The following is a 14,030-nucleotide window of genomic DNA, read 5'->3' on the forward strand; positions in this document are numbered from 1 at the left end:
AAATTGGTTCATCGCTTCCCCATTTGGCTTCGTTTGCTTCATGAATAATGATAGTAGAAATGAGTTTCATGTTTCTAACCCCATCACCCGATGCACTAAGCAACTTATTGAGCAGTCATCATTTATTCCTCCTAGAGAATAAGTTGCAGTACGAGTAGCATTTTCAAGTGTTCCTTTTGTATGGATCAAGTATGAGTTAATCATTATATACCCATTTATTATTGCTCGTTGTGGTCGAGAAATTGTGGTTACATAGTGATTCTAACGGATAATGTAGATTCATTATTTTTGGGATAATAGCGATCAAGTATGATTCATCATTTTTGGGATAATAGGGTTATAAAACGTAGTTTATTGGGTTAAACGGATTTGGTTGAGACAAATGACCCGGTTAATGTTGATACGAATACTACACGACCTAACATGACTTGTCTGTTTGTCTTCTTTTTTTTTTTTTTTTTTTTTTTTTTTTTTTTTTTTTTTTTGGTGACGAGGGTTTAATCCCCCGGGCCCAGAGCATTCGGCGTCACCACCGGACCATGTAAACCACCCCAATTGGGGCCGAGAGATAACCGCATGCAATTGCTCATCCGTGGGTTCGAACACGGGACCTCGCAATTCTTGCCTTTGCAAGCTTTGAGGTTACCCAAGTCTATCACTAGACTGCAAGCACTTGTCTGTTTGTCAGGTCTACTTAAAATAAAAAAAATTGATAGAAATAACTTAATTCTATACAAATTGAAAATTACTTATTCTATTATTTACGACAACATTAGAAAGTTGGAGAAAGGAAAAAAGGCAAAACGGAGAAGAAAGAATGGGAGGGTGCGGAGGAGGTGAAGGATGGCCATGGATGAAAAGTAGGGTAAGGGGGTGAAGGGAGAACAAGGGGAAAGAGGTAAGGGGGGTGGAGAATGGGAAGAGACGACGACAAAGGAGAAGGAAGAGAGGAGGAGCTAGCGACAATGGCGAAGGGAAAATGTGGCGATGAGGGAAATTGTAAAAAGGAGACGGACATGAAATGAAAGGGGAAGGGAAAAGGGGGGGTAGGGGTAAGGAAAAGGGGAAGGGAAGGCGGAGAATAAATCAGAATTAATGAGGAGCATGAGAAGAGTCTATAAGAAGCGACGAAAAGGAAATGAAGGAGAATGAGATAAAGATGGGGTGATGGCAGTAGAGCAGGGAAGTGAAATGGAGTATAATGAGAAAAAGGAGAATAAGAAAGAAAAAGAGGAACGAAGAGGAGAAAGATGAGTGTAATGACAAGATGAAAAAGAGTCCGTGCGAAGGAGAATTGGACAAGGGGATATGAGCTGTGTACGAGTTGAGGAGGATGAGGAGTATAAGGAGGATGGGGTAACCCTTGGGAGGAAGGGAATAAGTAAAGGGGGCAAAGGAGAAAGAGAGAGATTATGAGGAGGAAACAACTTTGAGGAGTAATTGTGCTCATAAAAGAGTCGTTCGTTTCAAGTTCGGTAGTTTAGAACATTTTTGTGGAGAGAAAAAAAATGTACCCTAATAATGTTAGCTCAATTTGTAATGCGATAACTATTTTCAAAAATGTTAACGCATCATTTATTTTCAACATTTTCAAAACAAAAATAATGCATCATCATATTGTTTCGGGTGTAATTCCAGAGCAAGTATTGTTACCACCCGTGGCTTGTGGAATAATGTCTTGAGTTGAATCCTTCTTTCCTTAATCGTTCCTCTCGGCCTCTCCTGCAACAATGAACGAACTGAGGGCTTGGCTTTGTGCCAAGCGTACTCACTCCGACGCTCAAGTCAGTGAACTTAGAGGGATAAGTTGTTATTACTTGGCTAAGGATATATTGTAGAGAGATAAGGAGGATATTACCAGATGAATAGTGTTTCTTAGGTTCAGTTGTGGATCGATCCCTCAATGAAGGTTGAGGAGTATTTATAGACTTTCACCTTTTGTCACGTAGTGGCCAAGTGGCCAAGTGGCTAGCAGGTGGAAAGACTGATCTACCTCTCGGCCGAGGGACCTATGGCAGGCCGGCGGGCCCTGTTGACTCACCGCCGAGGGGTCTTGGATATGAGTACGCGGATATGTGTCCCGGCTGGAGGTTGCCATGCCGGGACCTGGGCTGACAGGCCGATGGGCTGCATCGGCTAGGCTGTCTAAGTCGTTGACTTGCTGTGGATGTCTTTGACCTTGCTCAATATGTTGACTTGGTCAGCGGTGCAGAATATGCCCCATCAATTTGCCCCCAGCGTAGTCTATGCCGTGGTATGGGCTCCGATGTACGTTTGAGCGTATATTCTGCGCAAGTAATTTGTAAAAAATTTTCTGCATCGGCTTCTTCTGCGGCGGCTTCTTTTACCTCGGCCTGGTCTTTCTTAGGCCGTACCATATCCCCCCTCCACATGGATGTGTAAAGGACATCCGATGTGGAAAAGAAAGTGACGCTTGCCGAGACCAGGGTTGAGAGTGCCGGTTGTTTTTGATTGCCCCCGGCCGGCGCTACTTAGCTTGGTTGATCGAGTGGCCGGCGGAGAACAGATGCTTGAGAATTTGTTGAGGAAGGTGAATAGGCGGAGAGATATGAATGGGCGTGCTGAAGACGCTTGGTCACTGTTGCATTGACTGACGTTCAACTGTTGCAACGATTGACATCCCGTGGTTGCATGTCCGACACGTGTCTGTTCGCTGATTGGATGACGCTTCATGGGCTGTTCGCTGATTGGTCCTTCTTTATGGGCTTTTCCCTATAAATAGGGCAGTTATTCCGTGAAATTGGCCACCAATTTCATTCTCCAAAATTTTCCTCTCTAAACTTTCAAGGGCTTCTTCTTTCTTCTAATTTTCAGAGTTGTTACTCCGGCGAGTGTTTTTCTTCAAGGTAAACAAACAAACCTCCCAATTTCTTAACTTTGTAAGTTTTTATTGTAAACATGTCTTCTGCTGATGCCGGGCCTAGTAAACCGGCGCCGGGGGGTTCCCCGTCGCGTCTTGATGAGGAGGAGAAGTTGGACGCCCTCCTGATAAGGCCTGGGGGCCCTAGGTCTCCTTCTCCTGAAGTCGATCCTCGGATTTTGGAGGAATGGGAGGATGACTCTGATGTCGATGATGACGCAGACGATTTTGGTGATGATGCTGAAAAGGCTCGTCCCAAAGAGGGGAGGCAGTACGTTATGGATCACGGTGACGTCTGTAAGGTACGCGTTGACCGAGCTTGGTCCCATAAGTTGGCCAGTTGTTCTGGTGAGAAATTTTTCGAGGGCCATTTCTTCTTTGGCGGGGATACAAGATTGTTATCCCCGAGGAGAGTCGACCGTCTGTTGCCCCCGCCGGGCCATACCGTGTATACATGCGACACTTGAGTACGGGCTCGGTTTCCGCCGAACGAGTACGTCATGGCTATCATCAAAGCTATGAACGTCGCTGTGGCCCAACTGCATCCGTTGGCCATGAGGACGATAGTCGGCTTTGTGTGGCTTTGTCTCTTCAAGGGGGAGGCCCCAACGGTGAATTTATTCCGCGGCTTCATTATCTCCAGTACCACAATCTCTGGCCGCGTCGGTTGGTACAGTGTGCACATGGAGAAGGGTTATGTCTCTGTTGACAAACTTACTTCTTGCAAAGACTGGAGAGATCGGTGGGTGTACGTTAAGGTGCCGGATGACTATCCGCGCCCATTGCTTTCAAACACCAAGTTAACTTGCGGTGTGAGACTAAGGCGGAACATGACGGATGGGTCACCCGGAAAAAACTCAAGATGGATGCCGCGGGTCTCTCTTAGGGAGGATGAGAGGTTGGCGATGAGGCTCTTTGAGGCGGACAAGAGTGGGGTGCCGAAAAGATGGATTCCCCAACGCAGATTATTCTTCCAGGATGAGCCGCTCTGCCATGTCGGCCTCATACCGGCCTTAGCACAGGGTGAGTGGGGTCGGTATGAGGCCCATCACCGCTGTCAATGTTCCTGTTCTTCGAACTTCGATTTAATTCCTCTACTTAATTCTTGCTTTGTTTCCTTCGCAGACTACTTTGGACCGGATTTGTCTGAGGATATCCTCCGGAGAATGGGGCTGCACAAAGACAAGACTGTTGCTAACTTGCATCCCAAGGCTCTTACCCATGACCGTAGGACGTCGCCGAATGATCTTATGGACCAGCAGCTGAAAAGTTTGAATGTGGTGGAGGCCCAGGCGAAGGTTGTAAGTAACATGCCGCGCCGCACGCGAAAAACAAAGCCTTCGGCGGTGATGGCGTCGACATCGGCTCCGCCTTCCATCCCCCCTGTTCAGAAGGAGACGGTGGAGATCGTTTATATCTCCAATGGGGATGACTCCGATAAGGAAGAGGGGTCGCCCCTTGTCCGTAAAAGAAAGCAGACAGCCTTTACCGCTGCCGTTGCTTCTGCTGCTGACGAGGAAATGCGCCCTTCGGCCAAGAAGGCCAAGCACGGTATTGATCTATCCTGTGGCTCAGACTTAGCCGGTTCATTAGGCGCTGCCGGTGACAGGCTCTCCGGCATGTCTATGTATGTTGATACTGATGCTTACTTTAAATTTTGTAGATCAGCCGCAGAAGGCCGCCGCTCTTGTTGAGCAGCAGGTGGAGGAGAACCCCGCGCAGGCTGGTGATCATAACGTCGCCACTGACTCTTCATCCCAGAAGGTTTCCCTTTCCCGACCGCAGGCTGGCGATCGAAACGTCGCCACTGGCTCTTCATCCTAGAAGGCTTCCCCTCTCGGCTTGTAGCGGAAAGCGCGAGGTTGATCAAGAGACTAGCGAGGTGGAACGAGCTGACCGGTGCTCGTATCATGGAGCAGGAGAAGGCCGTGGCTCAATCCGCTTTTGAGCTTAATGCCACTAAGAAGGTGGCCGCGAAGGCGAAGCTGGATCTTCTCAATGAGCAGAGGCTTAGGGGGGAGGCCGAGAAGGCGCTCTTGGCTGAGAGAAAGCTCAGGGAGGAGCCGAAAAGGAGGTCCTTCTGAGAGAGCCAAGGCCGAGACTGCTGCGGCCGAAGTTGAAAAACTGTTGGCGAAGTGTGACCTCGTTCAGAGGCACGCCGACCTCTATTTCCAGCAGAGGAATGAATTCAGGGAACGGTTTCAGATTCAGGGGAAGGTGATTCGGAGCAAGGAGGCCATCAACAGGCAAAAGGAGGACGACATTGAGATGCTCCAAACCAAAATGCTCCCGACATGTGCTCCGACCGGGATCGGCCGGCAGTGCCAGGGAAGTAATTGAGGAGCTCTTCTCTCTTGAAGGTTCCTTTCCGTGGAGCAAATTCGACGAGCTGTTTGACGACAAGCTCGAAGCTAAGGAGAAGGCCGTGGAGGAGAGGGCCAAGGAGGCGGTGAGGGTGAAGATAGAGCAGGAGGCGGCCGAGGAGGCGGCAGCTTTTGCTGAGAAAGCTAAGACGGCCAATGAGGAGGCCAAGAGAATGAGGGAAGCTGAGGCTGCCGAGGCAAAGGCTGAGGCCGCTGAAGCTGAGGCTGCCATGAAAACCGCTGGGTTGCCTATCGAAGGAGATCTTCTGCTGCTGGCGATGGCGAGCAAAGAACAGGACATAGGGAGATGGTATCCGTACCCTTTTGTCTTTTCTCTCTCGTATTTTGTACAACTTTGGCAGGTTGTCCTTTGGCTGACCCTTATGGGGGCGGCCGTCGTTTGTATTTCTTGTAATTTGTTGAACATATTTAATAAGAGCTCGTTTCTTCGCGCTCCGGCTTGGCGAGGTCTTTACCTCATTCCTTTTTCTTGTGCTAATAGTTGAGCGTCTCAATCTGTACTTAACGTTTTCACTTTGTCTCTAGCTCGGCCGAGGTCTTTTCTCGTCCTTGTCTGAGTTTTTTCTCATGTTATAAATTGGGCGTCTCCTTTGTTTCCGCCTTGGCTTGGCCGAGGCAGTCTAGAGTGCGTTCCTTAACTGTGTAACGCTTCTAAGGCGTTTTGATCGCTTTGCGAGTATCAACTGCGCTGGTCGAGACCGTCGAGGTGTTTGTTTCTTGAGGGTGATTGCCATTCTTGCCGGTGTGACGGTGTCGGCCGGCGAGTGCTCCTTGTTATTGATCGCTGCGTGGCGTCTACCACTTGGAGTGATCTGCGACGGCGTCAAACCTCTTGGGATGATCGCCGTGGCGTCTACTACTTGGGGTGACTGCGACGGCGCCTACTTCTTGATGGAGATCGCTGCCGTGGCGTCTACCACTGGAGTGATGCGACGGCGTCAAACCTCTTGGGGTGACTGTCATGGCGTCTACTACTTGGAGTGATCTGCGACGGCGCCTACTTCTTGATGGAGATGCCGTGGCGTCTACCACTTGGAGTGACTGCGACGGCGTCAAACCTCTTGGGGTGACTGCCGTGGCGTCTACTACTTGGGGTGACTGCGACGGCGCCTACTTCTTGATGGAGACTGCCGCTCTTGTCGGTATGACAGTGTGAGTCGACGTCTACTTACTGACAGAGACTGCCGCTCTTGTCGGTATGACAGTGCGAGCCGGCGTCATTCTCGACAGAGAGATCTCGCTCTTGTCGGTATGACGATCTGGCGAGCGTCTCTTGCTTCCTAGTGACTATGGGAAAATGAACATTTTGATGGAAGACTTGGACGATTTTTCATTAGATAAAAACATGCGTTGGGATGCCCACAGCTGTTTTGGACACATCCGCCGCTACACAGAGTTTTCCCGAGATTACCAGTGTCCTAACGGTTTATCAAAGGCACACCTTCCCGGTCAGCCGCTAGCTACATCCATGAGGTCGCCCTCCTGTTGTAAGGATAGACTTTTCCCTTTCTCTGATTTCTTTGCTACTTTGAGGGATTGCATGTTGCATCCTCCTCGCGCGATTATCGGACGTTGACCACCTCGTCATTCTCGTCTTTGGAGATGAGCTTATGCGCTTCCCCCCGGTCCGAGACATACATTAGTGTTAGGGCCCGGATAGACATCACTGCGTCGGCCTCGCTCAGGGTGACTCGGCCTATGAGAACGTTGTAGGCGGACGAGCCGTCGATGACCACGAACTCAGCTAGGACATTCTTAGCCGCATTCCTTTCGCCGAACGTCACCGGAGTCCGATTGATCCCGGTGGTACCAGGCCGGCCCCGAGAAGTCGTATAGTGGGTTGGTGCGGGGCTCAAGTCCTTGACTTTCGGCCGAGGCCGAGGAAGCACTCCCGAACATGATGTTCGTGTACGCGCTGTGTCAATCAGCACCTCTTGACCAGGTGGTTGGATATGTCCAAATTAACTACAAGTGGGTCGCTGTGAGGAGCGATGACTCCTTCGTAGTCCTTCCTTCCAATGGTTATATCGGGGATGTTGGAAGCGGGGATCGCTGTGTTGGGCACAAAGTTGATGGCCTGATATACCTCGTTCAGGTGCCGTTTGTGCCCATGAGCGGACCCTCTGTTCTCGTTGCCCCCGATAACAACATGGATCACTCCTATCCGTTCGAAGACGGATTTCTTACCCGAATCCGTCGGCGTCGGTCTTTTGGCCTTTGGCAACGTACTTGCCGAGGCTCCCCTTCCGGATCGGCTCTTCAATGGCATTCTTCGAGATGCGGCGATCGTTGGTTAAATGGCCGGTGTGGCCGTGGTACTCACAAGATCGGCTCGTGTCACCGTCACTTTTTGGCTTGGGGGTCTCCCACTTCGGCCCTCGTTTTGCTCAGGGCGAAGACCTCGGCGGCTGATACGACGAAAGGGGTTTTATCGTTATACCGCCTCTGGTGGTACGTTCCTGAACTCCACCCGGCGCCCGTCGAGTCCTTTTTCCTGGCGGATTTGTCCGACCGTGACCTATTATTCTCACGGCGTCTTTCATCGGACCGTGACCCGTTGTTGTCACGGCGTCTTTCATCCGGGTTGTCCTCCCGGCGCTCTTCTTTTTCGAGTGTTCGGCCTCGCCGGGCCTACCCAGTCTTGTGATAGTCTTCTACCTTGATGGCTTGGTCGGCCATTTTCCCGGCGGCGTCAAGCCCGGCCTCCGCACTTGATGAGCTCATTTTTTAAGTCTCCCCTTGGGAGGCCTTTCATCAGCGCGAAAGCCGCCAATTCGGGATTAATTTCTCGAATCTGCTGGACCTTTCCGTCGAACCTCTTCACATAGCTTCGTAGAGACTCGCCCCCCTCCTGTTTGATAGTTAGGAGGTCCGACGTCTCCACGGCCCTTCTCTTGTTGCAAGAGTACTGGGCTAGAAAGGCGTCCCTTAGGTCGGCGTAATACTATACCGAGCCGTCGGGGAGCCCCTTGTACCAACTTTGAGCCATCCCATGCAAAGTTGTTGGGAAAACTCGGCACCAGACCTCATCGGGCTACTCCCATACCGACATGTAAGACTCGAAAGCCTCGGCGTGGTCGGCTGGATCACTATCTTCTTTGTATGACAAGGGTGGCAACTTGAGCTTAGTTGGTACCTGGACTTCTAGGATGTAGGCGTTGAGGGGCTGTCTGACCAAGTGTCGAACGGCACGTGGCGATCGGCTCCTCGCATTCCTAATCCGGCTCCTCCCCTCGTAGCGGGAAGGACTCCTTCTTCGACTCGGACTTCTCCTCCAACTCTGCTGAGTCGGACTCCTCTGGCTCCTTTGGGGTAAGCCTCGTTCGTGCTGCGGGGACGCTGTCCTCCCATGAGTACGGGAAGGACTTAGGTCTACCACGCCCACTTTGGGCTCCCCCGGCGACTTGACTGGGTCAGCTTCTCCTAGTGCTCCGTTCAAATTTCTCGAGTCACATTTTGGGCCCCGGTCTCTGGACGGTTTCCGCCGCTCTTGTCGGCGTGACGGTGAGCGGGCGTATTACTAATTAGGTCCAGGAGCATTTTCGGTTTGCTACGTCAACCACATGTCCCATGATGGTGATCTCGGTTGGTCGGCGGCGGCGTGTCTGTATTACCGCATCCCGAACTCCGGTTGGATTACTCCGCCTGTGGAGGGCTGCACGACTCCAGAATTGTTGAAGGTATCATCTTGGTAGAATGCGGTTTCGTCGGTCACGACTGCGTCTTGTTGTTTTGACATCTTAGCTTTTTGGGTGGGTTTTTTGTTGTTTGGGAATGAATGTGACTAGCTTCTAGTAGCGCTTCCCCACAGACGGCGCCAATTGTTCCGGGTGTAATTCCAGAGCAAGTATTGTTACCACCCGTGGCTTGTGGAATAATGTCTTGAGTTGAATCCTTCTTTCCTTAATCGTTCCTCTCGGCCTCTCCTGCAACAATGAACGAACTGAGGGCTTGGCTTTGTGCCAAGCGTACTCACTCCGACGCTCAAGTCAGTGAACTTAGAGGGATAAGTTGTTATTACTTGGCTAAGGATATATTGTAGAGAGATAAGGAGGATATTACCAGATGAATAGTGTTTCTTAGGTTCAGTTGTGGATCGATCCCTCAATGAAGGTTGAGGAGTATTTATAGACTTTCACCTTTTGTCACGTAGTGGCCAAGTGGCCAAGTGGCTAGCAGGTGGAAAGACTGATCTACCCCTCGGCCGAGGGACCTATGGCAGGCCGGCGGGCCCTGTTGACTCACCGCCGAGGGGTCTTGGATATGAGTACGCGGATATGTGTCCCGGCTGGAGGTTGTCATGCGGGACCACATGACAGCCGATGGGGGTCGGCTAGGTTTGTCTAAGTCGTTGACTTGCTGTGGATGTCTTTGACCTTGCTCAATATGTTGACTTGGTCAGCGGTGCAGAATATGCCCCATCACATATAATAACACTCCTATAATCATCTTCGGTAACTACCATGAGTTGGCTGATATTTGCAAATTTTAGTTGCTTTTAACATGTGGATTGATTATTGTCTCTCATAAACATTTTTAAACGAGGAGTCTTTGTCCATCAAGCTTTAGCTATATTACCAAAATACTAAAGTTAATCTCACAGAACGAGAGATGTTCCACACGAGAATGGGAAACAAATGAACGATATAATTGTTGCTTAGCTATATCGACTAGATGAGTTTATAATTGTTGTTCATCTTAAAGATGGATGTACTAACAATCTAGATTATGTAGAAGGATAGCTAAAATTTGTGGGGTTCTCTTCTGTTTGGATCTTTTAATGAGATTATAAAATTTGTGAGAGTTTCATGAGCTTATCGTTGTTGAACTTTTTAAACTTAAGTAGAAACTTCATGTCACTTATATTGATTGTTATAGTTGGAGAAATGTGTTGTACGTTTATGTACAACTCCATCTATATTCGGATTCTTCTTACCTTAATTGGAGCTCATATGCAAAAACTTTATTATTTGGGAATCCTAAATTTAGGAGTGCTGGAATGCCTATATCCTTTTCTGACTTCTAGGACTTTGGACTTCGCTGCAAATCAAAAATCATACTTGATCAGTCGATGACTAATTTTCCTTTCAAACATTGCTTTCAAACATTGCTTTTAAAGGGTTGATTTCAATGTTCAGGAGGTGTTACTCTTGCATCTCTCGCGAAGGTTGATAGTTTGAAAAGAGACGGAGATAGGCATTGGGGTTCCACGCCTCTCATAAACCATTAAATCACGCGAAACATATACGCCATACTGCGTCCTCCCGGGCACATTAGTCATAATACATGTATACGGAGCTACAAATTGGTATACCATGTCAAGTTTTTTGAAAGTATTCTCAACAATAGTTCTACGAAAAGTATTGAGTTTTCAAATGGCTATTTATGAACTTCAATTCCAGATTTTGAAGAGACATGGTCAATGTGAAACACCCTCTTAAATTGAAGAATTTGGAGAGAAATGGTCAAACTTGAAACATCCTACGTTAAATGCACCAAATTCAACAAAACTAATTGTTCAATTGTTTTAATTTCATATCTCTATTCAATGAACAACATTAAGTGCATCTGTAACACCCCCTCATACCAAGGTACCTTACCAAGGACTACCCTAGCATGAAAGGCTGTTACCATCTCGGTTTCCCGAGGTTAGTATATCAAAGTTACAAATTCCAAACAACATTTATTAAAGTATAAAAGTTAAAGATTACATTATCTCAGACCAACTCAAACTAAATGTACAAGGTCTCAATACAAAAGACATCCAAGACATCTAAACTCATAACAACGGAAGCTAGACTTGACGTGATGACTCCCCATGACTGTCCCATAGCTAAACATCTGCATTACCTGTCACAATCTGCTCACCATCCCCGAATGGATCACCGTAGGTTTTACAAAACAACAACACGGGTCAAGATTACTCAATCAATATAAGACAACAACAATACAACCAAATGATCATCGATCTCACACATGAATCGACTACACACTCAAGTGTGTAGCCCGCCAGATTACCCATCGCAATGTAATCCTCGCCAGATGGGTGACCGCAGCCCATCCCCACCTAGTCCAGCTCATCAACGAGCGACTAACAATCCCCGTCCCTTAATGTGCACATCCCCTCCCGTGACGGGTTCCACGGAGGGCGAACTAGGGTGTGAAGCCACTCCCGCAAGTGACTCCACCACAATCACACACACAAAGATCACTACTGTCACAACACCACAATCGTCACGGCACAACCACACCAATACCGTCACCACAACACCCAACCTCCGATGATCAGTAGATAACAACAATTATAAAACATATGCAATCTCAATCAATTAACGATCGAGTAGGAGAAACCCTACCTTTTCGCAATCAATGTTAGATGATGCGGAAACCGAACAATCAGAAAGGCTCCTCTATGAAGTCTTCTCCTATACAATAATCGCATACACAATTACATATTGCACAATTTCCCCATATTCCCAACTCCATGTATGAATACAGTAATCCCAAAGAATACAAACAACATAGAAAAGGACTTACCAACAGAAGGATGAGGAATTATACGCAAAACTACGAAGATTGTACACAGCACGATGCTAGGGAATGATTAGGAAGTGATTAGGGAATGATTAGGGTAATCGTCAAAATGATGATGTTGAAATAATGTTTTAGAAACTGACGCGGGATATAAAAATAACCCTAAACGTTTCCCAATCAAACCGTCAAAATAACACTCCGCTAAACCGGACACTCGGTCGAGTAAGTGTATACTCGGCCGAGTGTCCCATACTCGGTCGAGTGTTCACTATACTCGGCCGAGTGTTCCTCGGCAGAACCAAAACACACACAACCTCAACACTACTCGGCCGAGTAGGCTCTACTCGGTCGAGTAGTCACCAAGGGAAAGCCGTAGTGTTACAGCATCAAAGTTAATCTCCATGTATTATTAATGTTAATTATTATACTCATTCACTCGATTATGAGAATTGCGTACGAGAGTCCAATATTTTAAATTTTTACATTAACGAGGCCGCAATTAACATAAGACATAAACATGATAGCTTCGACAACAAAACAAAACGCGTCTTGGATCTCCGCGCGCGGAGAAACAACTAGTGTAACTAAAGATATGAACAAAAGAAAACGAGCATGGATACACGTGTATAAAGCAAATGTATAGAAATGAATGGAATGGAGGAAGTATAAAGGAACACTTGTTTTAGTTGTTGAATATAGCCGGTTTTACCGTCCTTGCTTTTGAGTCGTTTTGACTTTTGAGGACGTTTTGGGTCATTGGGGAGTCCAGCTGCGTGTGCATTGTTGTTGGTTGCTAGTGCATGGATGGGGGTTGCATTTGAGTGTGTTTTCATGGTGTAATAAAGTTGGATTAGGGACTAGTTATATATAGAGCAGTAACTATGCTAAGTTTTCAGACCGTCTCAGGAGTTATGTTCGTTCTATCATTGTACATTCTTTGTTTTGGTCGAGTAGTGCGAGGTGTAGATGTACGATGGGCTTGGATGTCGATGGGGTGAATAGGAGGGATGTTGGTGTTACTTGTACGTACTTGAATTGGCTGTGAGTTGTTTCTGTTAGTCGAGTATAAGGGGAGTGTGGTATGGTATGCAAAATTGGCATGGGTCTTATACCAATGAGGACTCTCTCCATTTCCTAAAAGAAATGGAGGGTCCATTTCTTTTTAACAGACAAGATTTCATTTGGGGACGATCCAACGCTTCGGGTTTTATCGCGACAAATAAAGGTAAAAGATAGTAAAGAGAGGAGTGTAATATAATATTACATTGTGAGAGAGAAATGGACTCTCCATTTCTTTTAGGAAATGGACTCTCCATTTCTTTTAGGAAATGGAGAGGATCCATACTGGTCTTATACTGTTGTGAAACATGGATGGTGTGCACGAGTTTTATAATGTTAATAAGTCGTCACGTATCTGGGTATAAGACTGTCGAAGTGGAGTCACTCTTATTCATTTATAACACAAACTCATTCTTATAATAATGAGTTGTAAATACGTTCTTAGGAAGAATTGAACCTGCATCATCTTATTTGCAATTTACATTCATTAAACTACCGTGACGATGAAAATATAGTGATATTTTAAAAAAGGGTAATCATATTTAAAAATACGTACTTTGGTGAGCCTTACTAGCGCTCTCTATTATAGATTGTTTTAGTATTTATCAAACATTAATTAAAACTTAACTATTGATATAAGTTATTGTTAAAAGGGCCTATCTTTTAAATATCGCACAAGGCCTCCAAAATGTTAGGGATGATCCTGATTATATTTTGGCGTTTTTTTTTTTTTTTGTGTGTGCTATAAATTTTATTAAACACCCTCATTCCATAAATCCTAGATTCGTCACTGCGAAAAACGTTAGGGTTCGAGTGGAAGCGAGAGATCGAGATGCTCTAAGAACCTGATACCATATTGGAAAGTGTAATGCTTGACTTATTATTCAATAATCTCAATATTAATACAAATGCTATGCAAATATACTTGCCTAATTACACGAGATTGTGGCTATCAATATAGCCAACCCCACCACCAATAAACCCACCCTTAGCCTCCTACAAATCTGCTTTAACAGACTCCATCCTCAACTCACAACAACCACAAGGAAAACCCAGATTCCCTATTTTCTCCCCAATTCTGGAAAATTCCCAGAAAAATTCCGACCCTTCGATTGTGATCCCACAACAAGTTATTAATTCCATCAGATGCAAATGGGAAAGCACAATTATCA

Source organism: Silene latifolia, chromosome 1 (assembly GCF_048544455.1).
Source record: "Silene latifolia isolate original U9 population chromosome 1, ASM4854445v1, whole genome shotgun sequence".
NCBI lineage: Eukaryota > Viridiplantae > Streptophyta > Magnoliopsida > Caryophyllales > Caryophyllaceae > Silene > Silene latifolia.